The sequence below is a fragment of the Athene cunicularia genome, assembly GCF_003259725.1.
Source record: "Athene cunicularia isolate RWA chromosome 3 unlocalized genomic scaffold, athCun1 chr3_part1, whole genome shotgun sequence".
In the NCBI taxonomy this organism is placed as follows: domain Eukaryota; kingdom Metazoa; phylum Chordata; class Aves; order Strigiformes; family Strigidae; genus Athene; species Athene cunicularia.
The window spans coordinates 107,711,259-107,739,134 of NW_020799097.1; the positions used below are offsets into that span (position 1 = coordinate 107,711,259).

Genomic DNA, 27,876 nt, shown 5'->3' on the forward strand with positions numbered 1-27,876 from the left:
GGGACGGGGGACGGGGACGGACAGGGACGCCTATGTCTAGCACTTTCTACCACTCTGTAAGATTTTTTCTGTAGAAAGGGATAGATAAGATTTTATGACACAGCCATGAGTAATTCTGAGCCACAACTCAAACCACAAGCCAAATACTTCCAAATCTGCCACCCATTGGGAAAGGAGGGAGAAAAGCAGTTGGAAAAACTGCAGCTGTAGATAAACTGCCTACATTTATAGTGTTGCTGAGGTACCTATAGCACTTGGAGCCCCTCAGAAAGCCTGAGGCCACAGCATAACCCTTATTTAGGGATGCCAGCGACTCAGAAACTGTCCACCATGCTCACATCAGCAAATGCACATCCCACAGGACTAGTGGAGTTGTAGACAGCGTTATAGTTCGCAAGGTATATGAAGGTAAAGGAAATTTATGCTTAGCCCTTCAGGTTAGGGCTATAGCAAAACGTGACACTTTTCAGCTTCAGTCCCTGCAGTTCGTTTCCTTACCAGTTTGGTTGCTTTCACTTTGAAACTATAGAAATTTCACCTTCTGACACAGTCACCATACAGGGCTTGGGCTTCCTTTAACACATTAGCCCACTTCTTAGGGTCTTAGTGAGAAGTAAGGGGATTTTCCAGAGCGTACCTTAGGATAAGAGGTCAGGATGGTAAGCCAGCAGTAGAATTCCTATAAACGTCAGTGAGTACACAAGGGTGCCAATGTGAACTGCTTTTGAAAATCCACTCTTTGGTGCCTCTAGAGCTCTGCAAACAGAACAACTATCAGCTAAACACAGTCAGAAGGATCAATCACAGACACAGATCAGTTAAATTATTACAGAAGGAAAAATTCCCTTGCACTCAATAGAAGAAGCAAAGGCAGATCCCTATTAATGTGTGCTGTAAGCTTAAAACAAATAACAAAGAGTGCCTGTACAAGGACTTTAGGTTCTCTACTGCCAATCACATTTACAATCAGATAAAATGGTATCCTCAAGAAAATTTCAATAGAAATTGTTCATATTGCATTGTTCCTAAGGGCCTGTACTGCTCCACCCCCTGCCCAAGATATTTAACTCCGCTCAAAAGCTGTCAAAGCATTCATCTGGAGTAAAGCAAGTGATTTCAGAAAGGCTGGAGTTAGCTGAGACAGTTAACCCACTTCTGGCTTTCACCCTGTCTGTTAGTCTAGGTAATTCACAGAGACAGCTTAAGGTCAAGGAACGAAGGTGCTTAGAGGGGTTTTAGAGACTAGTTCCCATTACTTTCAGTGAAAGGCAGGCACTAAATGGCCTTAAAAATACATATGTAAATCTGTTTGGACTGTGTACTTTAAAACAAGGAATGGAGGTCTTATTGTGAGTGGGATTAGCGCATAAAGCAGGCACTAAGGTATGTTTTCTTTGGTCTCATTGCATAGGATGAATATCTAAGAAATATGCCAGTGGCAAATTTGGCTGGTTAAGATCACCTCCTAAATGAAGCTGAGAATGCCCCATTGCTTAAGGTATTAAAAATGCCCAGGAGAAAACAGTAAGTACCAGAAATGAGTGTATCCTGTAGCTAGGAGGCTGCCTCTGCCACTGACTTACCCTGAAACGCAAAGCCAGGCTCTCCATGCCTCAGTTTTGTTACTCTGCCAGGCTGTCCTACCTAAAGGCGAGCACACTATAAAGCGTAATGAGAAAGGGCGTTACTTATGGCACCTCCATGGCCCCCAAAGGCTTAATTAACTAAATTCAGGGCATAGTTCCTAATTCAGGTCAGCTACACGATGTGGAAACCCCCAAATACACAGCTATGGAGGGTCACCCCTTTCTCCCTTGCACCACCACCACTGTGACTGAAACGATAATGGCAGAGTCATTTGCCTGCAGCCTGGGGGAAGCACTGAGCGAGCAGGATTCATCTTTTGGCACTGCTGACAGGAGCATGGAAAACAAGCTGGTTCCACTCTCTGTAGAGTGAGTAGTGGCAGTGGTTCGCTGCTGAGTGAAAAAAAAAAAGTGTTAGAAAATAGTTTCTGAAGAGGAAAAAAATGAAACACAGCTGCATTTGAACAGCTCCAGGCCCTGGTGATGTTTCAGTAGACAGTAACTGTACTCCTTGTCATTCTTCTGCTGGGTTAATCAAAAGGAAATGCATCCTCTGGGATTTTCAGCTTCTTTGGATCATTAGCACCCAGTAAATGAAAACAGAGATCATTTAATGTTATTGTTACTTACTTTCCCAACTAACAAGCTATTTCTCTGGTGGCATCCCAGCACAGCAAACATACAGTATCGGTATGTGAAGCTTGCTGATGCCAGCAATCCTACAGAGCCTGTCAGGACTGGAGTTGCTGTGGATGTTGAACCCAATATCTCACCAGCCAGAGGCTTGTTGAGAGGATAATGAAATTGGACTGATCATGGTTGTTTGGGGGTTTTTTGGCCAGTGGATTTCAGCTTACAAGACCATCATACATCTGTAGAATAGAGTTTTTATGCAGAGTAAAAAGCCCTCGCCTAGTGGAACTGGGCAGTTTCCCCAGGCCTGTGAGAGAATCACAAGGCAGATCCCTGTGCTCCTAATTGCATCTCTCCCCACTTTTCTAAGTTCTTGGTGTCAAAGCCACTTAGGTTAGACACACAGCTCACCAGAATTGCTCCTGTATCTTTCTGCACAATGATACAATCGAGATTACACATCCAAAATCTGTTTTCTCTTATCGTTGAATTTACTGCTTTGAGGATTTTCTGAAGCAATAAACTTGCTTCCTCAAATGTTTACTGTGCATGGCAAGGAGCACAGACAAAAGATGTAACATGAAAAGCATCACCCACGTGATGCTCTTTTACAAGTTCTGCACTCAGCTTTCATTTGGAAGGTCTCAAAAGCTCAGTGCCCCTATCAAAAGCTCCTGCAATGGCTGCTTCTCAGCAGAGCAGGCCACTCAACCATGAAACAAGAGTTACCACAAGCAGCAGCTTACCCAGGGAAGCAAATCAAGAGTTGGGAATAAGCTGATCTGAATGCCAAACCTCATTAGCTCCTTCAAAAAGCACTTGAACAATCCCTCATTCCAGCTCTAATGAGGAGTTGTGCTGGACACCTCGGTTATTTGAGTACTGTACACAAGTTTGCTCCCACTGAGCACTGTGACGTTCTCTGTTGGAGCTGCGGCCAAGACTGGTTATTCCCCAAAGGTGGGTGATTGATTGCTCTGTGGGCTCCTGTGACTGCTGGGCACAATGAGATGAGAAGGAGCCAAGTACACTGACACACCTTTGCCTGGAGCATAACCTAGCCTCACAAAAAGTGCTGAAAGGTTTCCCCTCCTTATTGAGGCACTTTGAAGAAGACCCTGAAATTGCAAGATCCTGAGCCCACGCAGGGCGTTGTAGAGCACCTCATGCAGAGATGTCCTCACCCTGAGGGGCCTCCGGGTGCTAAAGCTGTATGAACATGAATTAGCTGGCAGCAGTGAAACTGCAGGGGCTAGCACTAGAGAAAACATGCAACAATCAGCTGCTGCTTCTGAGAGCAAGTCTTCAGGCCACATAGGATTTCTGCCATAGGAAAGGCTCTAGATGCCCAACATTTAAATTTTGAGTCCAGAAGCAGTCACAATCAGCACCTTGAAATAATACACCCCCAAATTAAGTCCAACCAGTGGCCCATGTCTTAAAATGTTAGGCCAGATGCTTGTTGGCTCATGTCATTGTCCTGGTTCAGCTCGGATAGGGTTAAGTTTCCCCAGCAAGGAGGGAGAAGGGATCTCCAGCCGGGTTATTCATACCGTGCTGACATCAGGTCTGCAGCAGCGTGGGAAGCTTTCCTTTGTGGCTTTGCTCACAGGGAGCACGCGGCGGGCTGTCTGTAACCATTGCAGTATTTCTCTGTATATCTTTTGTCTTGTTTACTATTATTGCTGTTTATTGTTGTTATTATCGCTGTTGTTGTTGTTCAGATTGTCTACTACACTGTTGTATTAAATTTCTTATTTTAACTCAGGGTTTGTGCCCTACTTGTGTCCAAGGGTGGGGGAGGGACAACGGCAACATGGTCTCCATTCCCAGCAGGGCTTAAAACTATCACAGTCATTTTCTTGTAAAAGCACTTCCTTAGAAAGGCTTGTCTCCCTCCGTGCCTTCCTCTTGGCTGCCTTGGGGAGAGGGACCCCATAGTTCTGTGTGAAGCCATGCCAGAGGGCTACTAAAATACATTTCCTGGCCAATAGTTTTCTCCTGGTAGGGCCTTGCATACTGTTCCACACACCTTTCATAAAGGCACAAACCAACTCCCAGTACTCTGACTAAAGCACGTTTCCACAAACAGCTGCATAAATACAAGGTAACTAACTCCAAGTGAGCATCCTAAGAGCTCTTGTCCTGTTCGTGTGTAATCATCGGGCAGGGAAATCCTCAGTGATCTGAAGCAATTTTGTTCAGCTGCAACATAAGATCTGCGTTTTGTATTGAAATTTTTCATTATGAGTAACAAGCATTGGGAGCATAAGGTACAGGGCTGACATGCAAAAGCAGGAGCATATCCTCTAACAAGACCGGTTTAATTGTCCATTTTATTACTCTTACATCTATTCCACTAAAGTCCCTGTACTATTCTTAGAGCTGTATTAACCTAGAAATGCAGCAGTTACCACTGCTCTGAATTTATTCCCAGGTCTTTAGAGTATTTAAGCACCTCTGTCTTGTTCAGGGCTTAAGTCCACTATTCAAGCACCACTGAACTATTTAAGGCCTCCATTGACCCAACCTACAAGGTATCATCTACTTCCACAGGCATTTAAATCCTTAGAGTGCCCAAGCGTCCACATTCTGATGTCTGCTAAACACAGGGGCTGTCTTGCATCTGACCTGTTGTTCAGAACCCCACACTGTGGTGCCCCGGAGTGCCCAGTGCAGGACCTTCAGTCAAGGTGGAGCAACACCTGTTTTCTAATACCTACCGAGCCAGATGCCAGTAAGAGGTAAAGGAGTAATAGGCTGTCTCTGCAACAGACTTCAGTGCTTACAGGGAGGGGTACAGAAAAGAGCTGCCAGATATGGACACACAACTCAGTAGAGCTGGCTGACAAAACCTTGCAACAATTTGGCTCACTGACCTGACAGAAAACACCACGTTTCCCAACTGCCATCACTTCCAGCGTTCAAAAGTGAACACAGACGAAGAACAGCATGAAAAGTGGAAGACTGCAGAAGCAGGGCTAGCTCTGCTGATGATTCATTGCCTGGTCTGCAGAGAAATAGAAATCTTAAGGCCAGAAAAAAGTTAGGAGCATATAAATGTGACCTCTGCAGGCCATAGATTTTGAATAAGTCAACTTCCATTTCTTACAGGTCAGTATCCCCAACTGAAAAATGCAGATGATGCTTAGAAGCTTTGCAAAGCTCTCAAAGGCCCTGGGATGACGGATATTACGCAAATACACACGGTTACCGCTGTCATTACAGCAGTGGTCTCTGCAGCAGAGCCCCAGCTTGCTAAATCGTTAGGGGTGAGGGAGCGTGGATATTACCAGGAAGAACAGGAATGAATTAAAGTGAAGCAAAGGCATTCTCTCCAGAGAGAAGGGGAGAAACAGGACAAAGTAACCAGCAAACACCCCTGATAATGAGCAGAGTCCCTGTATCTCAGCCCTTGAGAGAGTTCGGTTTGTCCTCCCTCTGCTGCTGTGGCAGGTCAGCATCTCCGCAACCCAAAAGAAATTGAAGGTGCGTTAGACTGTGGATCTTCCCTCCTCATACTCCCCAGATGCAGTTTTCAGAGATTCATACTTTTAGTAATAAACCCCTCTGAAAATAGAGGCTAACCTGCAGGCAAGTATGTTCGTCAGAGTGGTACTGCTTTGGGACTAGACATTTATGTATCAGAGAGCCTGTGAGCTCACTAGACTTCACTTCTCCGCTCTTTCCTTGGAGTAAAATTATTCCACTTGTCCCCCGCATCCTTTGGAGTGAGGTGTCGGTGTTAAACTTAGTGAAACAGCAGTTTAAGCCATTGACAAGAGCAGACTTGATTACCATCCTGCAGTGGTGAACCATCACCCCTAGGAGCCATTTAACACCGACCTAGACCTCAGCAGGGGACAATTCAGAAAGGTGATTTGAGTTTGACCTGCCTAGATTGTACCTGGAAAATAACAGTGTGAGCTCAGCAAGGACCAAAGGTGCAGTGTTTGCTTTTTGACCCCAGTCAGAGCAAGGAAAGTTTGAGCAGGAGCTGAGCACAGACTTACCTGTTTGCCCACACACAGCAGCAAAGGGAGCCTGAGGGCAGCAGCTGAGCCAGGGTGGGAGCTCTCCTTCTGCCTCCCATGGCATGACAGAGGCTGTCACTCTTCTTATGAAGAGGAGCTTCCCTGTCAACAAACCACCCTGTCTGTTCTGCAGCTCCTGCCTGTCCTCCTCTCCCCTCCTGCCATCCACCACCTCAATCATTGCTCTTCTTCCACACCTCCCAGGACTGTGTCTCTTTTAAATGACACCCAAGATGTCCAGCACACAGCTGGAGTCACCCAGCAGAAGCTTCCCTTGTGTGGCTTTAAGACTTTTCAAAACAACTTTTTGAACAGAGAAAAAGAAAAGGAAAAATCATCAAATCTTTCTCCCGGATTTTATTGCCTTCTGAGAGAGGACGCTTGCACCAAGCAACCTCCACCAGAGCACAGTAAAAGCAACCCTGGCTCCTGCCAGCCCCTGCCCGAGCACCACCTTGCTGGGAAAGCAACAGCACACGAGACAGGCTATCCACAAACCTCCTTCACAAACACGCGTGTTCCTCACTTTGGAAATCTAGCTCCACGTTGTTAAGCTTGTAATCTCCCCAGGAGCTGTAAAGCTCCGCTGTGGGTTGCCTGCCACAGGGGAACGAGGATTTCTTCTGCTCCAGACCCTGTTTCCAAAACTGGAAGCAGGGACGGCCATTTGTCAAGCCGGAGCCCTTCTCCAGGAGGACAGCAGGTTCCCCCTTCCAGGTGTACAAGCTCAGCAAGCACACAGTGTCACATACCAGGAATAAACAAGGCTGCATAGCAACCACTTCTCTGAAGAAATCTTGAGCGTGAGATGCAAGGAATATCTTTTGCCTGCAGGGCTGGCAGGCAGATCCCCGGGGTGCTGCAGCCACAAGGACCCGAGGGACCTCAGGAGCACCCAGACCTGCAGGCAGAGACACCCTCTGAACTGCAATGTGCTCCCGGTCCCTCCCTGCCTGCTGGTGACTGCTGCACGAGAATCATCCCTAAAGCTTTGCACAGCGCACAAGCTAACAGCAAAGTATGCATCTGCTGGAAACTGATAGAGTTACCACCCCCTTTGCTCCAGGATTTGATCACATCTCTGCACAGTAAGCTGCTTAGCCAGGCAGTGTGAGCTTGGAGCCCCTCTCAGTTAGATGGGTGTAAACCCATCCCAGCCCTACAGAAAGCACCACATTCGGGCAAGATCAGGGAAAGAGAACTAACTCCTTCAGCCTGGCCCCCAGCGTGGCATGGGCACAGTCACTGCACCCTGTGCTGTAGATAATTATGCAATATGCAACGCACAGCAGGTACTTAGTTTTCTACTCTGTGTGTTTTGTTGTTGTTATGCTCATTCGAAAGCTACTTCAAATATAAAAATAATAATATTTTAATCATTTCCATGTCTAGTTTGGAAATCTTCCATAACAAGGTCACTGCTGGCAGTTTTTAGAAATACCCATGTACACAAAGAGAGAGAGAAGCTTTGTGCAGAGCTGAAAGGGCTCACATGAGGTTCTCTGTTAACCACGAGTAACAGCAGCAGCTCAAGCTGTCTTTACAATCATTTGGATGCAGAGTGTCCACATGAGTACTATGAGAAAAGGAATTCAGACACTAAGCAGTGAGTCCTCAGCAATTGTATCCAACCTACAAGCTCTTTAGCTGTAAAAATGTGCAGTAATTCAGCTCCTACAGGAGGAAAAAAAAGCCACAGAAAACCATCTGCAGGAGTTAGCAATCTCTCTCCAACTAGCAAAGGCAGCACACGCAGGCTGTTGTGGTTTGGGGAGATGACTGTCACCTCACTTGGTAAAAGCAGCAGCAAAGCCAAAGGGAAACATCTTCCTGTCACTGCTGAGCCACCCCGTGGGTACCAGCGCTGTAGGAGTAAAGGATTCAGCCTTACAATGAGTCACCTTAAACCACGCAATTCTCTCAGCTTCTCCAAGGCTGAGTAATCAGATATGTGAGAAAATAACAACCCTATGTATCGCAGAATGGCAGAAAATGAGCTGACTGCAGCAAATGGGTCTCCAAATGTGACATCTCCTGCATGAAACAGGAGAATTCTCCCAAAAGGCTTCTCCCTTTTGCTACAAACAAGAGGCAGAGGACTGCTCTCAGACTTCAGCACTGCTTTAGCCCTTAGGAGAAACAAGAAAAATTCTGCCTCAGCTGTGTCGTGGCCTTCAGGCAAGATTTAATCTGCTCCAGCTCCTGCCTGCAAAGCAAGCATAGAAGAAATGCTGCTTGTTCATCTTTCTCAATACTTTCTTTTAAGGCAATAAACTCTTTACGGTAGGAAATTGTCTCTTCCTACACATGCGTGCATCATCTAACAGAGCTGGTCCCACCATCAGCTAGGAACATTACCATAAAACAGTGGTGGCAGTAGCTCTTCGAAAGACTTCCCCAATACCGTTTTAGGTTTTTCCCTTTAATTAAGGAGCCAGCAACGAGCTACCAGCTCAGCTCTAGTGAAAAAGTTAAGCTCCTGGGTGTCTCAAAACGAGCACTTCTACAGGGAAACAGCATTAGCAGCACTGAAAAGTGTGACCCTCATTAAATCACCGAAAGTGACAAAAGTAGAGCAAAGATGGTCAGCTGGCCAGACTAAGACCACCTGGGAGCATTTGCAACCAGTCTCCCTCCCAGAGCGCCTGCTTACACTCTTTTCCTTTGGCTCAGTAATACTGAAGCTGGTGGGACAGATTCAATCAAAGCCTGAAAGACTGCATGCTTAGCCAAGAACAGTAAGCCAAAGTTTTATTTCATCCTTTCTAAAAGAAGAAAAAAATTGCAGCCATAATCAGGGAACAGAGTACCTTCCCTCCTGAGTCTAACTTGGGACAGACCCGCTTCACCTCCAGCAGCATCACCAACATGGTCGTGCTCTTCTGTCACCTGCACACCCTGTGACGATGCATTACATTCATGGGGAAGTGTCCATGCACTCACATACATACATCATCCTGGAAATGAACCTGGTGACAGCTATCATGCCATTCCTTGAGACAACCATGATATAAGACCTTGCTACAAGGTTAAACCCTCTCTCTCATCCATTCATAGCACCCCAAGAACCTCCACCAGTCCCCCCTGACAGAACAGTCCAATCATCCTTCACAAGTTAACAGAACAAATTGCCTTGAAATCCCCTTTCTCTAGACATGAAGCATGGCCTCTCTATTTCAACAAACGCATCCTGGACTTGACTAAACCTCCACACTCTGCTTTGAAGCCTGGGAGCACTGCAGGCAGGAGCACAGGGCTGAGCAGGGCTTTTCCCCATCCACAGCAGGGATGGAAATCATGCCACCTCACACGCTTGTATCCAGAAACCTCCTCAGCTGTTCATCTCGGCACATTTTCTTTCACACAGCACGCTTGGTGAGCAGCGCGGCCCTTTGCGGCAGCCTCCTGGCACGGAGACAGCTTCTTTTTTGTTCACAGGAACCTCTGACAGATTGGGAGCCCTTGGGCTTTCCCCACGGCAGCCACTTTTGTGCATTGGGCAAGGGCAATCGACACTGCATGGCATCCGAGCCCATGAGGGAAACGGCCCAAGCGCAATGAGTAAATGTGAATTAGAGCCCAGCAGACAGGTCTGGAGCCAGTGAGCTTATACAGACCTTCTGGTTACGTGACCTACAGTAGCAGAAGCAGGTTATTAATTTAGTACTGGAGGTGCCAGTGAAGCTTTGCAGACTTGTAGGAAAGAGATGAGTTTCGGTAACAAGGACAAGCTGTGCTCCAGTGCCTCCTCCACTGATAAAAATTAATGTGAACTGAAATACCAATATACAGAAGAGGTGTGTATTAAGGCCTTTGATTTTTAAAGTGTTCATTTTCATCAAGCATGAATACACAGTAATAGAAAAAGAGACAAAAGAGCTGGACAGACAACAGGAAGAGTACGATACTGCCGTACCTGCTTTTCTCTCTCTACCTCTGTTTTGCCCAGCCCTGGGGAGCATCAAGACCTTCCTGGCTCTTCCTTATTCGTTAGACACTGTCCCCTAACCAGCAGAGACCGAGGGCTTTGACAGGGATACCACCTTCTAAAACCCTTCCTCCATCAAGTGCTGTCATGAAGAATAAAACAAAACATCAAGGAGTGACAAGAGAAGTGTGCAAAGCACACGCACCTCAAGGCCAGGAAAGGCAAGCAGAGAGGAGCTGTTAAGATACAAGAACACGCAAAGTAGAAAAACTTGCAGTTTCAGCATCTACATACTGTGAAACCTCTGTTGCAGTGGAAGACTTCTGCACTGCTGCGTGCTGAGGCCAACACCTGAAACAAAAATCTCAAAAAAAACAGTGCTTCAGTTTCCTTAAAGGACGTGTGTTTTCTGAACAAAGCTCGTGAAAGAAAACAGGAAAGGAAATGACAACTTTACACTTTAAAGCATAAAAACACAGAAATACCGAGGTCAGGGAAACTTATGACAGTAATAGTTTGGACTTGCAATTAATTATATTGCAGTTTACCTCTAATGAGCCCAAAGCAGTTTGCATTGCCACAAATGGCACTTAACACCTCTTCAGGAGGTGACTGGAGAAGTGTCAAAATACACGGGGAAACTGAGGAGGCAAAAGCACTCCAAATCTCACTTAGGACCTCAGAGTAAATAAACTGCAGTGAGACTAGCAAAACACAGCTTCTCTTGATCTAGCAACAACTGTCTGCGGCAGGGTAACAACTGGGACTGAGTCAGCTGAAGGGCAGAATGCTGAGGTGTTTCAAGAAGAAGTCTAAAACAACGTAGGGTTTAAGGGCACTATTCTCATTTACAGAGGTATTATATTAAGAGCTTCCAGCTAAGCATTATCAGAGCTTTACATGTGGGGATCAGGGGCTTTCAGGCTGATGGATAGAGTATCTTGACTACCTTTTGTCAATTTTTTTATGATGGAGAATGCAGTGATTCCACAGAATTGATGTGATCTGTGAAAATGCACTTGTTTCAACTATTTCTGCGAAAAAGTTTTAGACCTGAGCATGTGATAGTTGTTCTCAAATTCTTCCATGAAATTATAAAATGATCTCCATTCTGAGTGACTCTGATGCTACACAGTGAAAATCTGCCCACCACCTACCTCAGACACATTCCCAGATCAGACCTTGATGAGACAAAAGCCCATTTCCAGTGATTCTTCAATATAGCAGTGGAGTAGAAAATGCCTGGGACATCATGGAGAATGATTTAACTTCTGTAAGGGTTGAAAAAAGGACTTCAGGATGCTTCTTGGACACTGGTGATACAAAAGGATGAAGGCAAATAAGCTCCAAACTGCAAGTGTGCCCTAGAGGACAAGGACGAGGTGTCCCAGATATACAAGCACATCCAGTGCCAGTACCCAAACAGGACCCACAAACTGGAACAGGAACCTCCATGAGGCAGCAGAAAAACAGCCCAGTTTAGGATTGCCCATAGCCTCTCTAACACCCTCTGGTGATCCAGGACACCGTACACGCACCATGCTTTGCTACCTAATTCATTCGGGATCATGTGGTCCTAAACTAAGGCCACTTGGTTCCCCATGTTGCTAACCTAGTTAACTGCATATTGGCTAATTGCAGGCTTTAACTCTCTGACAGGTGCTGCATCTTGTTGTCTGTTTGCTCTGGCTACCTGAAGAGTCAGCAGCCACAGGAAGCCAAATCTCATCTGGAGACACAGACGTTCAGTGCAAGTCTGCCTTTCATTTGCTTTAACATAATAGAACTATTATTATATAACAAGGAAAACAACCGAAAGCCAAACCAACCAAACAAAAAAATCATCACTTTAAGTCACCTTTTGCAAACACAAAGTCTGATGGGAGATGGACAAAGGAAAAAAAAAAAAAAAAAAAAACCCCAGGTCTTACACAAACATGTCAAAAGCAGGGCCAGTGAGCCACTTTGCAAACCCAGTGTATGCAAACACATCTCTCATATTCCTGAGGTTCAGATAGGACTCAAAAGGCTAAAACTTTTTCCCCAAGTTTACCAGAACTTACCCCAAATAATTTTGAAAACTGAACCCAGCTGCTACGGTTTTTACCAAATGCCCAGTCTCCTGACTGTCAGCATGAGTACCTGCCAGTTGGGAGGGAGACCTGGGCTGGTGCACCCCTCACAGGGTGGGCAACGTCCATGAGCTCCACTGCTGCTGCCCCACCGACCACTGTTAGAGAGCAGCACACGGTGCCAAGTGCAGTTCAGCTCTGCCCGCTCTGCTGCCTTGAAGTGCAACTGCAGGGCTTACCGACCTGGATGACTTGCTTTTAAGTGTTTCAGTGAGCTACTGGATGCAGAGAGGCAGCTGTGGAACATCAAAGCTGCACAAAAAATAAAACACTTTCCCACAACACCATATTAAAGCTAAGGAAAAAAGACATGAATCGAGCCCCAGTGATGCAGACTTCTGTCCTCAGACTTCAAAATCCTTCTGTTCCTACGGAAAGATTAGCTGCCCTTGTCCCAAGAGCCCCATTTTTCCCCTCAGTACCGTTCACATGCCAAGCAGAAAATCTGTCTGCACATTTTGGGGTGCGAGGCTGAGGATTCAGGACTTCACTTCTGATTTGAAGGTTCGTGAAGATTACAAGCAGAGAACACACAACCTCAAAACCTGTAAAACAAAAATGATCACAGTAACAGGGACAGACCACCACAGAGAAGAAGGATGAAGGTGCAGGGTAGGTGTGTTTAGAAGCTCGCATTTTCTCATCTTTGACCAGGTGGCAGCCACCAACCCATGTTTGGGATGCTGGACCTGCTAAGCGCTCTCAGTACCCCCCATAGCACAGCACGGGTCAGACACCAGCCAGCCCTGAATGCACTGGGGGAGAAGGGACACAGAGAAGCAGATCTTTTTCTTTACGTCTTACAAACAGCTGGAAAGTATCTTGTTTCATTCATTTCTGAAAGAGAAAAAAGTGTGATCATTTGGATGGGAAAATAGAAGTGCTGGCAGGTGAAAAGATTTGTTCAGGCTATTGAACATCCATGTAATGAAGGTGATGGAGACTTGAATTGGAGATAGATACAAGAGGAGTTAGGCCTGCAACTTGGTTTACCTGCCATCAACTTCGAAGAGGTCCTGAAAAACACTTTCAGCTTCCACCAGTCCCTAACAAGAGCTTGGCAAGGTGCATACCGCAAGCTGGAGGATACCCAGACTCACAGGCAGGAAACAGCCTCTCTCAACAGACAGCGGTGTAACAGCTTCTCCCTCGCTCTCCTGTACTGTAGGACGTCGTGACAAAATAAGCGTGGAGACATGATGAGGAAGGACCCCATTTCCTTTTAACAGCGTTCCATTCAAATCCTCTACAGCTCCAGAAATTAGCTGCCTGAGCACTACGGAAAGGAAAAATAGGCACAGGCTGGTGGATTTTTCTTAAAAAACAAATACAAAATCTGAGTATTTACAGGCCACAACAAATTCATGGAGAAGACTGCAGAGCTAGATGGACATATTCCCCTTTTCACCTTCACAATTTTAACCAAAACTCAGTGCCTACAGTGGAGAAGAGTTTTGTTTGACTACCTTGAACTTAACTTTTGTGAAAGGGGCAGTGGGTTTTGGGTGAGTTAGTTTGGTTTGCTTATACAGCTGTTCTTGAAATAAAATCATATAGAATGCAGTTCTGCCTTCTTTTCCCTTCATTGAACCTGCTGGGGGAGAAAAGCAGTAGGAATTAGAAGAACGAGTCTGTTCCTGCTAAAATCAAACAGTCGCCATGCCCAGCCTGTGGACATTTTGAGAAATGGCTCCTCTTCTGAATCGCATTATCCCTGTCAGTCTTGGGTAGAAAATTATTTCCAGTCGCTAGCCCACAGCAGATGATAATAACAAATGAAAAATAGCCAAGCTGTCATCTACGCTAGATGCCAGAAATGAAGCATGAGGGAATTCTGCGGGCCCAGCGCATCGGTGGGAGAAGCACGGAGGAACGGCATCGCCCCTGCCTACTCCGTGGTGGCGGCAGCACGGTGGGAACAGCTTATTTAGCAGACAGCTCTTTTTCACCAAGCTGGTAGCTGTGCGCTGAGCCTTTTGTACAAAGGGAAGTCTGATCACGAAAGGAGGCAAACAACAAGTGTATTGAAATGCCGTAAATCCTGTGTTGGCAGCGCTTGAAGCAATTTGAGCCTCCGTGCAAAATTAGGCCTCACGACCGCACCGAGAGGCAGGCAGGTAGCTGAAACGTCAGTACATCTAGAAGAGACCATGCGAATGCCAAAAAAAGAGAATTTGGGAACAGAGCAAAAAATTTCACATGGAACTAGTGCCTGGGTAGAGGTGACAGCCAGTTTGTGGATCCCAAGCCAGCTGCTCCTCAGGGCCCTGCAGAGCAGATCCCACATGGCCTCACCAAGAACAAGGGTCAGCAGCTCAACAGGGTGCTGCGTTTTGCAGTGCATCATCATGTACCTTCTCATATCCTCTCTGCACTCCAACTGCAACAGCATGTTCTTCCCCACATCTTGTTGACGGTCTTGTCCAGCTACACTGCAAGCTTGCTCAGGCTGGAGATCCTTTTGGCAGTGTTCTCCTCAGGAACAAGGGAAACCCAGCAACACGTGCTTTGCCTCCACCATGCATTTTTCCACAAGGAACTCTAGGCATTCAGCCACAGATAAGAAAACATTTTGGTAAACTAGCTAAGTAGGGTTATCCCTTCTCTGCAGATTGGGAAACTGAGGCACGGAACTTGGAAACACAAGTTTTCAGCTTTGACAGTCACTGGCTTCCCATCGCTCATTCTGAGATCCTTTGGATTGCACTGTGATATCTTCAACTGCTAAGGAAACAAATCTTTTTTCATACACCTTACTCATGCTGTGTCATTCAATTCCTCACCTGAGTGAGAGCAATTATGTTGGCGATTTCGCCATTATCATAAAGCAAAGCCAGGACATCACCATCTTTCTTGAACGTAAAACTCCATCATCTAGTTAGCAATGTTTTCTGAGACTTTAGCGAGGCTTTTTACAAGACATGCTGCCTCTCAAGAAATGACAGGACTAAAAGGTGAGCTTCCCACAGGAAGAAGCTTTGTGCTCAGCCGTGGGGCATCAAGCACTGCTCTCTATCAACACAGGCATTTCTTAATGCTGAATTTGATTCTTTTTGAGCAGTTACTGAAAGACAGTGGAGGTTTGCATTGTTTGTACCGAGGAGTAGCAAGATAAGCACCCAAAGAAGGGTCCTTGAAATCTGGGTCTAACGCCCATAATACTATGTCAGGTTCTGCTGGAGGCTCAGGCAAGGCCATTTTCCTTTCTACAGTTGCCAAAGATCTCTGGGTCTGCGGGGCAAACATTGACCACGAAATTCTAATAAATCCTGGGACTGATTGATTCTGGCTGCTCAAATCTTTGTTTCTGTGTTTGTTTTGGTTGGGATTTTTTAAACCAGAGGAGTCACAGGAAACCATGAGGAGAGATGACAGTATAGGTCTTCTCTCTTTTCCATCAGTGCTAATAGCAAACTTAGAATTGATTTTAAATGCCAGAGAAAAACCTTCAGCTCCCAGACTAAAAGATAGAATAAAGCTTCTTTATGTAGCCTGTTGTCTGTGCATTTTTTAAAAGATGCCATAAAAAGCTTCACTGGATGTACATTCTTCAATAAAAATACTTTTTTTTCCTCCAAATGCATAGTTTTGTTGTGATCTGTTATTTTCCACAGAACAGGTAAAAACGATCAAAACAATTTTCAGCTAAACAGTAGTTGAGATGTTCGGAAACATTTGACAAAGCCATGAAAACATCTGAAACAAAAAAAGCTCTCATTTTTATGTCAGATGCTTGACTTGTTAAGTTTCCACTAAAAAAAAAAAAAAAAAATCATATTTTGTTTAATATGCCTAGTGCTTTTGCGGGAAGTTTGAGTTTTAAAAATTTCCCATGGAAGCTGCAGCTTCCGAGAGGAAGTTTTTGGCACATTTTTTTTGTAAAGCAAAGGAATGTCCCAGTGGGGTCTCACTGGTCCCCAGAGAATCCCCTAAGGAGAGCCCTGGAGGAACTGTGGGAGGGACTCAGTGCACACAAGACGTGCACACAGTCCTGCAATCCAGACTGGCACAGCATTCAGCAACGGAGCCTTGCCTGGGATAGATTGGAATGTGCCACCAGTTCAGCCAGCAAGGGAGTGAGCACAGAGGCTGGCTGCAGAGCCCTAGAAATCGTTACACTGGGCATTTAAGGCAAAGCTAACTGTGTGTGATGAAGGAAAATCACAGACCTGTTCCTCTGAGCTCTAATGCAGTCTGTCTGAACTGAAGACCTGCTGAGGCTCACCCCAAAAGCACTGGTGGACCCTTGGACAGATGGATGCAGGCACCCTCCTCACGCTGACCAAAAGGCCAGCCGCTCTCATTTCAGCATCCAAGTGGCCTTCCCGGTGTGAAAAGACAGCAGCACACCATTTCTTTGAGGATCAGTGCCACTGGCTACAGGCTGCTTTTTCACAAGTGTCAGAATTTTGTGTACCAGTCCTTACACATAAAACATATCTGCTACAGAGCCGTTGGCGCATCACCACGGGAGACAGGGAAGGAGCTAGCATGCATGTTGCTAGGAATAACAAAGGTTATTATAATGCTGCATTCCCAAATGACCCTTTAAAAGAAAAATTTTTTGAAACTAGGACTCAAACTCTAATAAGTAAAATCTATTCCCATGCAGCTAGCCAAGGAGTTCAAGCACCTTTGGCAAAGGGCATTAACCACAACGCAAATAACACGTTTGCTGCCAGAATGACAAGAAGGGAGACCTACCTTCATCTTTGTGTTTTGTTTACATGCTTCCATTAGTACCCAGGGAAGTTTAACTCTGGGCTGGGGGACATGGCATGGTCAAGTCCTCAAGTTCCAGCACTCCTCTGGCTGTCCATCACCCTGCAACTTCTCCTCAGCAATTCAGTCCCAAGGCATTAAGCTGTCACAGCTTACTAAGAAATTAGACTTGATGACACCTAAGCAGATTCATTAATGCATTAAGCAAATGCAATCTGATTGGTTCCTTTTTTTAGGCGTTTGGCAAGCAGTGTGCAAACAAACCTGGAGGATGAGGCTCTCAGGGGAGGGCAGGCAGCTTGCCAGTGTTCTTGCTTAAACAGAGGGAAAGAAAGTACCAGCTCCACAAAGCTGCATTAGAAGAATTTACAACCTACTGCTTATTTCAAGGCAGTAGAAGACAGAAGGTGGCATCAGTTGCTTCTGCCTTCTGGAGAGATGATGCAGTTTGCATACATGTCACAGAACACAGGGCATTTCAACTGTAAAGGCAATATGGCACTAATCATGACCAAAACAAATCCTAAGGGACTAACTGTCCCATGCACGTGGACTGGATGACACAAACCACCTCCAGATTAATCTTCAGACCATACAGGGAATATTCTCGTCATCCATAACTGACTGGCTGCTGGCTATGCAGCTGCACTGACTTACAGCCTTTATTGTTCACGGCTCTTCCATCCTAATAACAGCCAACGAGGCCACCACACCAAACCAGTGCAAAGGGAGGCAGTTACTGGCATCAGGCACATATCTTCACTGTTAATTCTGACACATCCCAGAGCATGTACCAGCTGTCACAGGTGGTGAGACTCAAACATCCGTCCTTCCCAGAGACTCATGTTTCATTACTGATAAATAGAGCTATTGGCCCTGTCATTTGGTGGAGTTACAGTTTTGCAGGACACTTGAATATGTTCTGATTGGCATATATTTGACTTGAGCAGACAGCTTGCACACAATACTTTCACCTTGGGCTATGATCTCATTAGACCTCACAAATTAAGCAGGACCAGGCTGGAAAGATACTTGGAGGAGAATCCTTAAGTGAAACAGGACACACAATTCCGTAAGAAACACACTTCTAGAAGATATGACTACGTGAACAGTTTGGTAAGACATTTTGTGCATGACTGCAAAATATGCCTTCTTTGGTGCGGGGAGAAATCAGTGAAATCCACACCAGTATGGTCTATACATTAAGTATACCTATACTTAAGTACAGGAACGTTATCCATGTGATCTGATCAAATAGGATGTAGCCATTTGTAGTCTCCTCAAGTGAATTTCCCCCGAGGCACCCACCACATGCAACGCCATTCTTCACTGCAAGGTGAGCAGAGGACAACCCTGCGCGGCACGAGGGCGGCCGTACGCGGGGTCAGCCTGAGGCTCTGCCTCGCCCACAGCAGTCTGCAGACACTGCAGTAGATGCTGGATGAAAAGTAAGACCAGACATGCACATAGTGGTGCTTAACCTCCTCTCCAAGTTACTTCTTGATTTTGTCTCTCCAGAACTAATGCTCTTGATTATTTTTCTATAATAAAGACAAATGCCAGCCTCACAGTTCCGAAGAGCCTAGAAAGAACACAATTACACACACAGCGCTCCCTGCTTATTCCTTCCTCCAATAGCCAAGGAGTCCACGCAGCCTGACACTGCAACCGTCTCACGGCAATAGTGTAATTTCTACTCTAGGCTTTGCACTTACGGATGGAAGTCCTCATGTGCCACTTCTCCAGGAAAAAGCTACCTAGATTGTCACTGAAGCAAGTGAGGCAAATAGACTTCAGAACCCCTGCTGATAATTTCATCATTTTATTTTTAAATCTTTTGTTTCTCTCAACACCTATTTAATTCTACTGCTAAATATTTAAAGAGATAAGATGATTTGCTAAAGTTTTAACTTAGCTGCTGCTTCAGGTAATGGCTAATAAAGCTCTCAAGTTTTAAAGCAAAACAGTATCTATTGACACAGATATTTGTTTAGAAAAACAAGCTTTGGTTGAAATGTTTGTGAATTAATTAGCAAAAGGAGCTCTATTTGTCAGCCATCTACAAACCAATACTGACTTTTATGCAGAAATTGATTATTAGCAAATATTTTCCAAATAGCTCACAAAAGCAACATTCAGCTGAGTAATTATTCTTGGAACAATTCGCCACACTACTGCCTCTGCGCTCGTGGTACATGCGCAAGTGGGTGCCCAAGCCATATGGCATTGTTTCTGCTTCCCAAGTAGTTGAAGCAGGCAAGGAACAGAAGCAAAATGAACCCTAAATTACAGCTGCTTTTCAGTTTGAATTTTGAACAAGCAATTATATGTACTAAAATTCTCAAATCTTTGCAGTTTCTGAATATTTCACTGAACAATCCAGTAGCTAAGCAAAAAAACCTCCTGCAATGACAACCTCAACACAACTTTTCCTGGAAGGTATCACATGATCATGCATTTTATTCACAAAAACACAAACAAACCTTTCTTTGACCCATTCAGCCTGCTGTATTAGTTTTTCATCATAGGATTCTTCAGGAGTCTGAAGTTCTGGACAAAGCAGTCATTTGCTGCAAAAGAAGGTATAGCTGTGTTAAAGTTTTTTTCTGAGTGTGTCCTACTAGACAGATATTCAGGGGCTATGCAACTGCTTGGATAACACTGGAGGAGGCATTTCTGTTTCCTGCACCCCCAGTGCCTGGAAGGACATAAGACCACACAGTTCCACAGCCCCAAACATCCACGAGCTTCCCCTGGCACCCAGCCCACCCCCTGATACCTCCACAGGGAAACTTTTCTGCTCACAAGCCCCAAACATCTGCGTATCTCAACAGTAGAGCTGAAGGAGTAAATCAGTGTCTGTCCATTATTTCATTATTTGGGTTTTGCTTTGACACATTAGGAGGGTTACGTGAAATAAACCTGATCCTGAATAGGAGGCAGCATCACCATATGACTGATCCACTTTATTTTGAGAAAGGGAGTGAGAGAAGAGCAAGAACCACCAGGCAGGAGTGTTGTTTGCCTGCTCATCACAAAACTTTTATAACACATCTAACATATCAGAGTCTCCTGATCAAAAACTGCAAAACCTCTAGACTCCTGCCTAGCACTTAAATAGTTAAATATATTTCAGTGCAAAAGCCCCTATCTCCTCTTTCCAAGTAGAAGTCAATGTCTTATCCTCTTTCACATCTGGCCATCACTTCATTTATTTTTTTTAAGATGTCTAATTAAGAGTTTATATAAAGTTGATTTAAAGAGAGTCTGCACTCTGGATGACTCCACTGAGAGTGAGGTAAAAGAGCTTTGACAGGTTAGGGTTGGGTTAATTTGCTTTGTTTCCTCGAATATCTGAGGTTTCAAGGAAGGGTCCTAGGGAGTGCAAAGGATCTGAACAGAGGTGTGACTGGAAACCAGATCCCTTGGGGATCTTCATTTCTTGTCTGATTCATAAATTTCCCAACAGCTCACATGAAGCACTCTGAAGCAGAGATCAGGACTGGGTTTATGCCCTCTATTAGGATGAAATAGTCTATCTGCCCACAGCAGGGCTCTCATGCCTTGCTCCAAAAATGCCAAGGCCAGGACTGGCAGAGATGGGACAAGACCTGAGCCCCATCCCACCTCACCCATTCACACATTCCTGATTAAGCACACCTCCTCTCTCACTATTGTGAGAGTTAAGTTAGTTACAGCTTTATTACTCTTGCAAACCTCTGCCTAATTTTTAACCAGCTGATTTCACAGCCCTTTGCAGCCATGTAATCAATAGCTGATTTATAAATAACTTCTCAAGCTTCCTACACAGTGCTGGCAGGTGGTCGTCACAGCTCCAAAACCAGGAGCACAGTCCAAAGGCAGAGCTGGGTGGATACATCTTCATGTCTGTGCCATCTTTAGCAAAGCTATTTCAATAATACATAGCCAGGGTGTTTCAGAGTGCCCAGCAAAGGTTTGTGGGTTCAGGTGCAAGTCCTAAGCACGCTGCAGAGCTTATTTGAGGGCTAATGGGGAAGGGAGCAGTGAGTAGGAAACCACATAGCAAGATAAGGGGTGAGGACTGCTGTCAAGGAGGCAGTTTCTTATTTTCAGTCAGATGACTGACCCTCAGCTGTAGGAACCGGCCCTCTGGAATGAGGCTGGAAACCCTCTGAAGAGAGGGAGGAGACAAAACCGAAGCAGTTCCTGAATTTTCCCAAGTTAATAACACCCGTTTAGCACACACTCCAAATTCGGTGGGGTATTGGGTGCCTGTGGGGAGGCACAGGGAGCCGTCTCAGTGAGGAGAGGCCCGGGGCTGCCCTGGGGGAAAAAAAAAAAAACAACCAAAGCTTAAGGAAAAGACAAATGCCACCAAGACAAAGAGGAGTGAGGAAAAAAGTGAAACGGCCCTGCCAACAAAGCACCAAGGTCAGAGGAGGCGGAGGGGAGGAGGTGCGGCAGGCCGCAGAGCAGGGGTTGCCCTGCAGGCCTCAGGGAGGAGACCACGGGGCAGCAGCTACGCACACCGGAGGAAGAGGTCGGTATTCCCTGAAGAAAGCTGTGGCCCAGGGAGGGCCTGTTCATCGTGAAGGACCGCAGCCCACAGAGAGCACCCCCGATGGGGCAAAACACAGGTGTGAGGAGGAAGGAGCAGCAGAGTGGAGCTGTTAACAGACTGACCACAGCCCCCATCCCCCTGCGCTGCCCAGCGAGGGCAACAGGGGAGGTAGAGGTGTCAGGAATGAAGGGGTGGACTGCAACCTGGGACAAAGAGGAGGGGAGAGGTGGTCTTCTGCTTTTGTTTCTCACCATCCAAATCTCTTTTGACTGGCAATAAATTAAATCAATTTTTCCCCAAGTTGGATCTGTTTTGCCTATGATGGTAACTGGTCTCCCTGCCTTTATCTCAGCCCATGAACTTTTTACCATCTTATTTGCTCCCCTGCTGTCCCGTTGAGGAGTAGGAGTGAGAGAGCAGCTGGGTGGACTGCTGGCTAAGGTCAACCCACCACAGGTGACATCGCTACACTGGCACTACAGTGACAAGAGGAGATGAAAAACATAGGATCTCCACATAAACTCCAAGAGAAAGATGGGGGTACCAGACTCCACAAAACCCACTCTAATTGCTACGAGATAGCTGAGATACAAAGGCAAGAGGTACCAGTATAAAACACTACAATAACTCCTAGAGGCCCCCTTTGGCAAGGACTGGAAAACAAGCTAAGGTATCTGCAGCTGTTTTAAGACTTCTCATTGCTTGCAGCTGTATTCATATTTCTAAAAGGAAATTACAAGGCTGCACTTGAGTTCTCCCCTCGAGGCACTCATCAGAGTTGAGCTTGCACAGTCGCTCATTTTTGTTTTCCCCCCCACTTCTAATGAACAAGGATTTCTTGCACACATGTACACCTCCCTTCTGCTTCATCAGCCTTTCCTCTCCTCACATACTGAGCCAGAATTGTTCCCCGTGAAATCATACTTTAAACCCTTTCAGAGTACAGAAATGCAGAATGTTGCAGTTAAGATAGCTGGAGCAGATGAGACACCCCCCACCCCCCCCCCAAGCCTCCCCTTTCTTCAAGGTATTACAGCACTAGCGTACAAAACAGTGTTAAGTGCTGTTTTCTAAACAGCACTGATCATTTGGCCCTGGCAAGTGAGAGGTGATAACCAAAGGAAGGACTGACAGAGAGATGCTGAGAACAAGAGTTCTTAGGAGATGTTAATCCAGCAACTGAAAGTGTCAAGCTGACTGGAGAGGTTAATGGAGGAAGATTTGTACAGAGGAATCTACTCTAATATAATCCTTCAACAGCCATAATGCGATGACACTGGGAGCCCCACTCAGCAAGCCCTATTTTTGATGTTCAGGACATCAGCAGATGCAACTAAGACTTCAGTCTTAAAAACCTCAGGAGGAAATAAATCTTTGGCCTCAAAGTTAGAGGGCTTGTCTAACCAGTCACTCTCTCTCCTGAGTGACACAGTGTCATTGTCTCCTGCACCTGACCTCAGCATTGTATGCTGAACTCCCTCCAGCAGTTCGCTACCTCTCAACAGCCTCAGCAGATGGCACCTACAACTGTCCCAGGCCTCTGGGATACCAGCTACTCTCTCTACCAGTTCCATCTCCCAGCACATCAGTGACATCTTAGTATCAGACCCTCTCAAAAGGGCAGCCTCTGCAATGTATTTAACCACATACTTCAGTCTAGAGCAGAGGTTTCAACTATGGCAAATGCTTTCAGCAGATCTGTGGAGAGATCAAGGGGAAAATACGGCCTTTACAGAGGAACTAATGGAGGCATTTATTTAGAATAGCTTTTTTTGCAGGCACTCCCTGAGGAATATAACAGAAATACAGCTATCCCCGCCCTAACCTCAGCATTTTGCTCTGACCCTCTCCCCTTTTCACACAGGCCACTACTAGCAGGGAAGGGGCTAAGTGTGGACAACAAAACAACATCACCAGGTTTTAGGACTGGAATGCCAGCCAGCAAAGAATGGGGACTTGCTGTTTCAGACCACCTGTGTATTCAGCCTGTTCACCAATAAATTAGGCTTGGTTCTCTTGGGAGGTGTTTTTCAAACCACAGGAACTAAAATTACACTTAAAAATCTACAAAAGCTGAGATTCTGTGCACACTAGCAAAGCTTCATGCACCAGAGAAACACACTGTATAAATTAATTTGGATACACAGACCACACTTATCTAACTCCCTTTTCTACAGATATCTTCTCACAAGGACTGGATTGACATCCTTTATGGTCCTTGAGTGCACTTAAGTTCTGCACATTTCCAAAAGTGCTATCACTGCTTTACTTAAAAAGCGATCATCAAGTTCTTTCTTTTTTTTTCTGTCACTCCAACATTTTAAGAACATTGCAACAGCCTTCCCCACAGAGAAGACAGACTGATGCAGCATGAGACAAAGAGGCAAAAGTCACATTCAAAGGGGCACATGCTGAGGCTTGCCTGTGTGATGGACCACAAAGGCCTGGGGACAGATCCTAGGCAGTGTAGACGGAGATGGAGTACAACAGCGGTTTTGTGTTAGCTGTATTTTCCCCAGCATTTTGCAAAGCAATCAACAGCTTGGAGTTGCAGCCTGAAAAACAAGAAGAAAAACAAGAAGAAAAACCTGTTTTGGTGGTTATTTTGTTTCTTCCAATCACCAAAAAACTATATTGCCCCTTCTGAGGGTATTTTAGGTGTTCCACTGCCTGGCCCAGCAACAGAAGCAATCTGACATTTGGTCACCTTTCCAAAATGGTTTGGATCACAGCACTGTTATCAACATATCCATTTTTAGATGCTAGACTATGACTAGTCCCAGGAACACCACTGCTTCCCAGAGCAGTTCTGAACATGAAAAACTTAGAGAATCTTGCATCTGGTGAGCAGCTCTAGAGCAGGATTTCACTCACACTGCTGCCCGCTGTACTACCCCTCAGCAGTTCTCTGTGCCAGGACCAAGTGAGAAACAAAATTTTCAGATTAAAATCTGAATTTCAGATGGATGAATTCAATGTACTGGAATGTAAAAACAAAAAAAGCCCAACAACAGCAAAAAAACCCCACCCAAACCCCAAAACTGTTATAATTGAGGTTTGTTTTAAGAGTACCTAAGAGATTAAATGAAAATATTAAATTCATCTTAAAACAAATCAATTCCAAAGTCAGCAGTTCTATTAAAATACTGAAATAAAATGCTTCAGCTTCTCCCCAATAAAACCAGCAAAAACCCCTCAAAATTTCTCTTCAACTTTTCCCTCCCTTATTCACTTCATCCTCTCCCTTTTTGTGCATCAAACTATTAGTCTGCTCAAAATTCGTTTCCTTCTGCAAATGTGCTATTTCCAAGTTGAATTGAAATCTCATTTCAGACTTCAAACTTCCAGAAAAGCAAAATATTGACACCACTTCTGAGCCAAGAGCAACCTTACATCAGTAATAAGATACACTGACAGACTAAAAGGAGATAATCTATGAAGAGCAGTGAGGACCACAGTTCTGACCTGTGGTGCAGAGACAAGGGTGGCCTTGCCTAGGATAGAGGAGGAGGGTGTTAATCAGCCCACGTGCAGTTTCCTACTTGCAAAATTTTGGAAGTACCAAGAAGAACCTGGATGCCACCTAGTGCTGTTCCACTCAGGCTTCAATCGTGTAGAAATGCAAACACTCATTTTTCCCATCTTTTACAGGGTCAGCATATTGTGTGCATATGGCTGGCTTATCATCGCTAGAGGGATGATCCTTTGGAAGAGTCAGGGACGTGCAGCCAGAGCCCTCTGCGCACTCACGAGCACGCTGGGTGCATTTCTTCTGCTTGCCGATTCTAAGCAGTGGTCACCACTCATCACAGCACTAATACATGTTAGAAAAAATCATCTAGAATAAGCAGAGATTGGCAGACTTAGTTAAAATTTATGTAAGGGGGGAGAGGGGAGGAGACAATCCCTGCAGGAACCAACCAAGCACTCAAATTGTTATCAGACCCTTCACGAAGCAGTAGCAAGTGCCGCTTTCAGTGCTTTACGAAGGGAATCTTCTGTGGAATTACCTTAGAGAGAAATTTCTTTACAGATAGAGGGAAAAACCCTTCTCATAAACACAAAAATATTTCAGCGGAAATAAGGAGACTGTAGAAAAGGAACTGTCACTTTGAAACTTCCTTTATTTAAAGGTAAAGTCATTTAGTTTGAAGCATGAACCAAAGTTCATGTTTTCCAGAACAGCTTTCCCTTCATCCTGTTAGTTACCTTCACTAAATAAATGTACAGCTTTTCCAATTGTATCTACAAACTCTGTTTCAGCTATACACCTTACTTGGAGGAGCCCAAATGTACAATAAAGCTTCAGAGAACCACAGGTTTGGAGACAACCCAAGCTCCTTCCAACCTACAAGTGCTGGAAGCCAGTCAGCTGAAACAGTGCCTACAAATACTGGTGTTCCTACATTCCCCAAGCTCACATCATGAGATTTTTTTGTATTGCAGAAATCTCTAAACCAACACAGTGCAACTCCAACAAAAGCAGGTTCTACCAACCTTCCCTGTCAACCCCCCTTCACAGAAAACCCAGGTTCAGCTGGAGGCAAAAAACATTTCTTTGATCTGACTATAGGCACTTCCAACTTTGAGGCATCTGAAAGGGTCATCCGTTCCTCTACCAGACATTCTCCGTGATATCATTTCAATCTGATTTACCTCTAACACCACCTTTTTGTAAAGTGTTACAAATGGTCTCACCCGATTCAGAGTGGAAAGATTTTTAATACTTTCATTGATGTGGACATGAAAAAGATTCTTGTTGATGGCAGTTTCCCACAGCAACTGTTGCCATGGTTATAAATTATTTATTGCCGCCCGGTCGGCCAACAGCTGAATATAAAGAATGAGTTTACTATGTGAGAGAGCATGACAAACACACAAGCCTGCTCCTTCTGAAATGTGCCATCAGGCACCAAAATACTGTTGACTATTTTATGCAAGGCCTTTGGGAAGTCATTAAAATAGCCAACAGACAAGTGTTCTCTATCACTGATGAAAGCAAACAGACCTCTAATTCACAGATGCAGAGATCAAGGGGTCCTAAGCTGGCGTATGTGGTAATCACTACAGAAAGAACCTAGAGACAACCCCCTCCCCTCCAAGTCTCCGTGGAGCTTAAGGGAAATATTTTCTTCTCAAGGACAAAATGCACCATTAATTCCTTAAGTTCTTCCTCAGTAACTTACAGTGTTCATTACTGAGCCAAGGTATTTGAAATAACATAGTTAACCCCATCTCTGTGATTAGAAGAGCTTTGGATAGGTTTCAGGTCTAACCATGACTTCACTTCCACTCCTAGATAACGTGAGATTCACTCGCACAAATCTTATTTATCTCTCATACCTCCTTGCTGAGCAATTTTGTATCTTGTTGCCAAAACAGAAACAGAGATGAAGGCACTTGGACAAAATTTTCCTCATGCAGAGGCCCAGACTGTTCCACGCAGGATTTTTTTTATGATCTTCTTGATTTTGCAAGTACTGGGTATCAGGTAGTTTTGGAGAAGAGACCCAAAAAAGAAACAAAGTTTTAGGCAGAAGTGAGTCAAAAAACAATCGTGTTGGCAACAACCACTTTTTAGCAAGTTATTTCTGCAGCTTGAGTGCAGTGGCTTCCCAGATGTTATTTCTGCAACCCTAACAGGAATAGATCTCTCCCGTTCAAAACAAGTCCTTATAGATGTTTAAATGAACTGAAAAACACCACAGCTGTCACAACATAAGAGCTGAGGCACCCAGACACCGTAACTCAGTATTACACACTACCTGCTTTACAAGATTACCTTCAAACCAGAGCTCCAGCAGCCCTCCCAGTGACTCCAGGTGCTTAGCACACCCAGAGAGCTTAGGGACCTACATGCTGGGAGGGAGATGGCAAGACTGATCCCAAACCCGATACCTAACTGGAAAGGTATGGCCTGGCAACCAGCTAAAGTAGCAGTCACCCACTTTTAGCAGACCAGAGATGTAGGAATAATTGTTTCTTGTCAATCAAACTGCTCTCTAAAGTGAAACTGAAGTTTTGAGCTGCCCACCACAAATTAACTTGCAAAGCATTTTGTCTTTCCTACAAACCAGGGAAATGGAAAGTCTCCTGGATGCTTCAAGGTCCCACAGCTCTAGGTTTGGACACACCTGCAAGGAAACAGAGTGCCTGCCACAATTCTCTCTCTCTAGCCCCCTCCTTCCAGGGACCAGTGAACCAACATCTCAAAGGCCACAGATGAGTTTCTTAAGAGACTTAAATCTTGGTGTATGCATTGGTTAAAGGGTCAAAGGGCAAAACTGTGCACAGAATG

The 27,876-nt window shown here is 45.1% G+C and overlaps 2 long non-coding RNA genes across 5 annotated transcripts; both read right to left on the reverse strand.

Moving 5' to 3' along the window:
• Positions 1–32: 32 nt before the first annotated feature.
• Positions 33–17,203, reverse strand: LOC113478565. 4 transcript variants are annotated; one of them, XR_003398081.1, is made up of 8 exons: positions 17,018–17,203; positions 13,307–13,475; positions 12,324–13,150; positions 11,339–11,545; positions 9,064–9,151; positions 5,099–5,229; positions 4,252–4,424; positions 33–756 (listed from the first exon to the last, which is right to left on the reverse strand). It is a non-coding gene; the product is annotated as an uncharacterized LOC113478565 (long non-coding RNA). The 4 variants fall into 4 exon arrangements; XR_003398082.1 differs by lacking the exon at positions 4,252–4,424 and having other exon boundaries at positions 34–756; positions 11,339–11,452; positions 17,018–17,202; XR_003398080.1 differs by lacking the exons at positions 33–756; positions 4,252–4,424 and adding an exon at positions 1,863–1,976.
• Positions 2,763–4,181, reverse strand: LOC113478567. The gene is made up of 2 exons (XR_003398084.1): positions 4,066–4,181; positions 2,763–3,685 (listed from the first exon to the last, which is right to left on the reverse strand). It is a non-coding gene; the product is annotated as an uncharacterized LOC113478567 (long non-coding RNA).
• Positions 17,204–27,876: the final 10,673 nt, after the last annotated feature.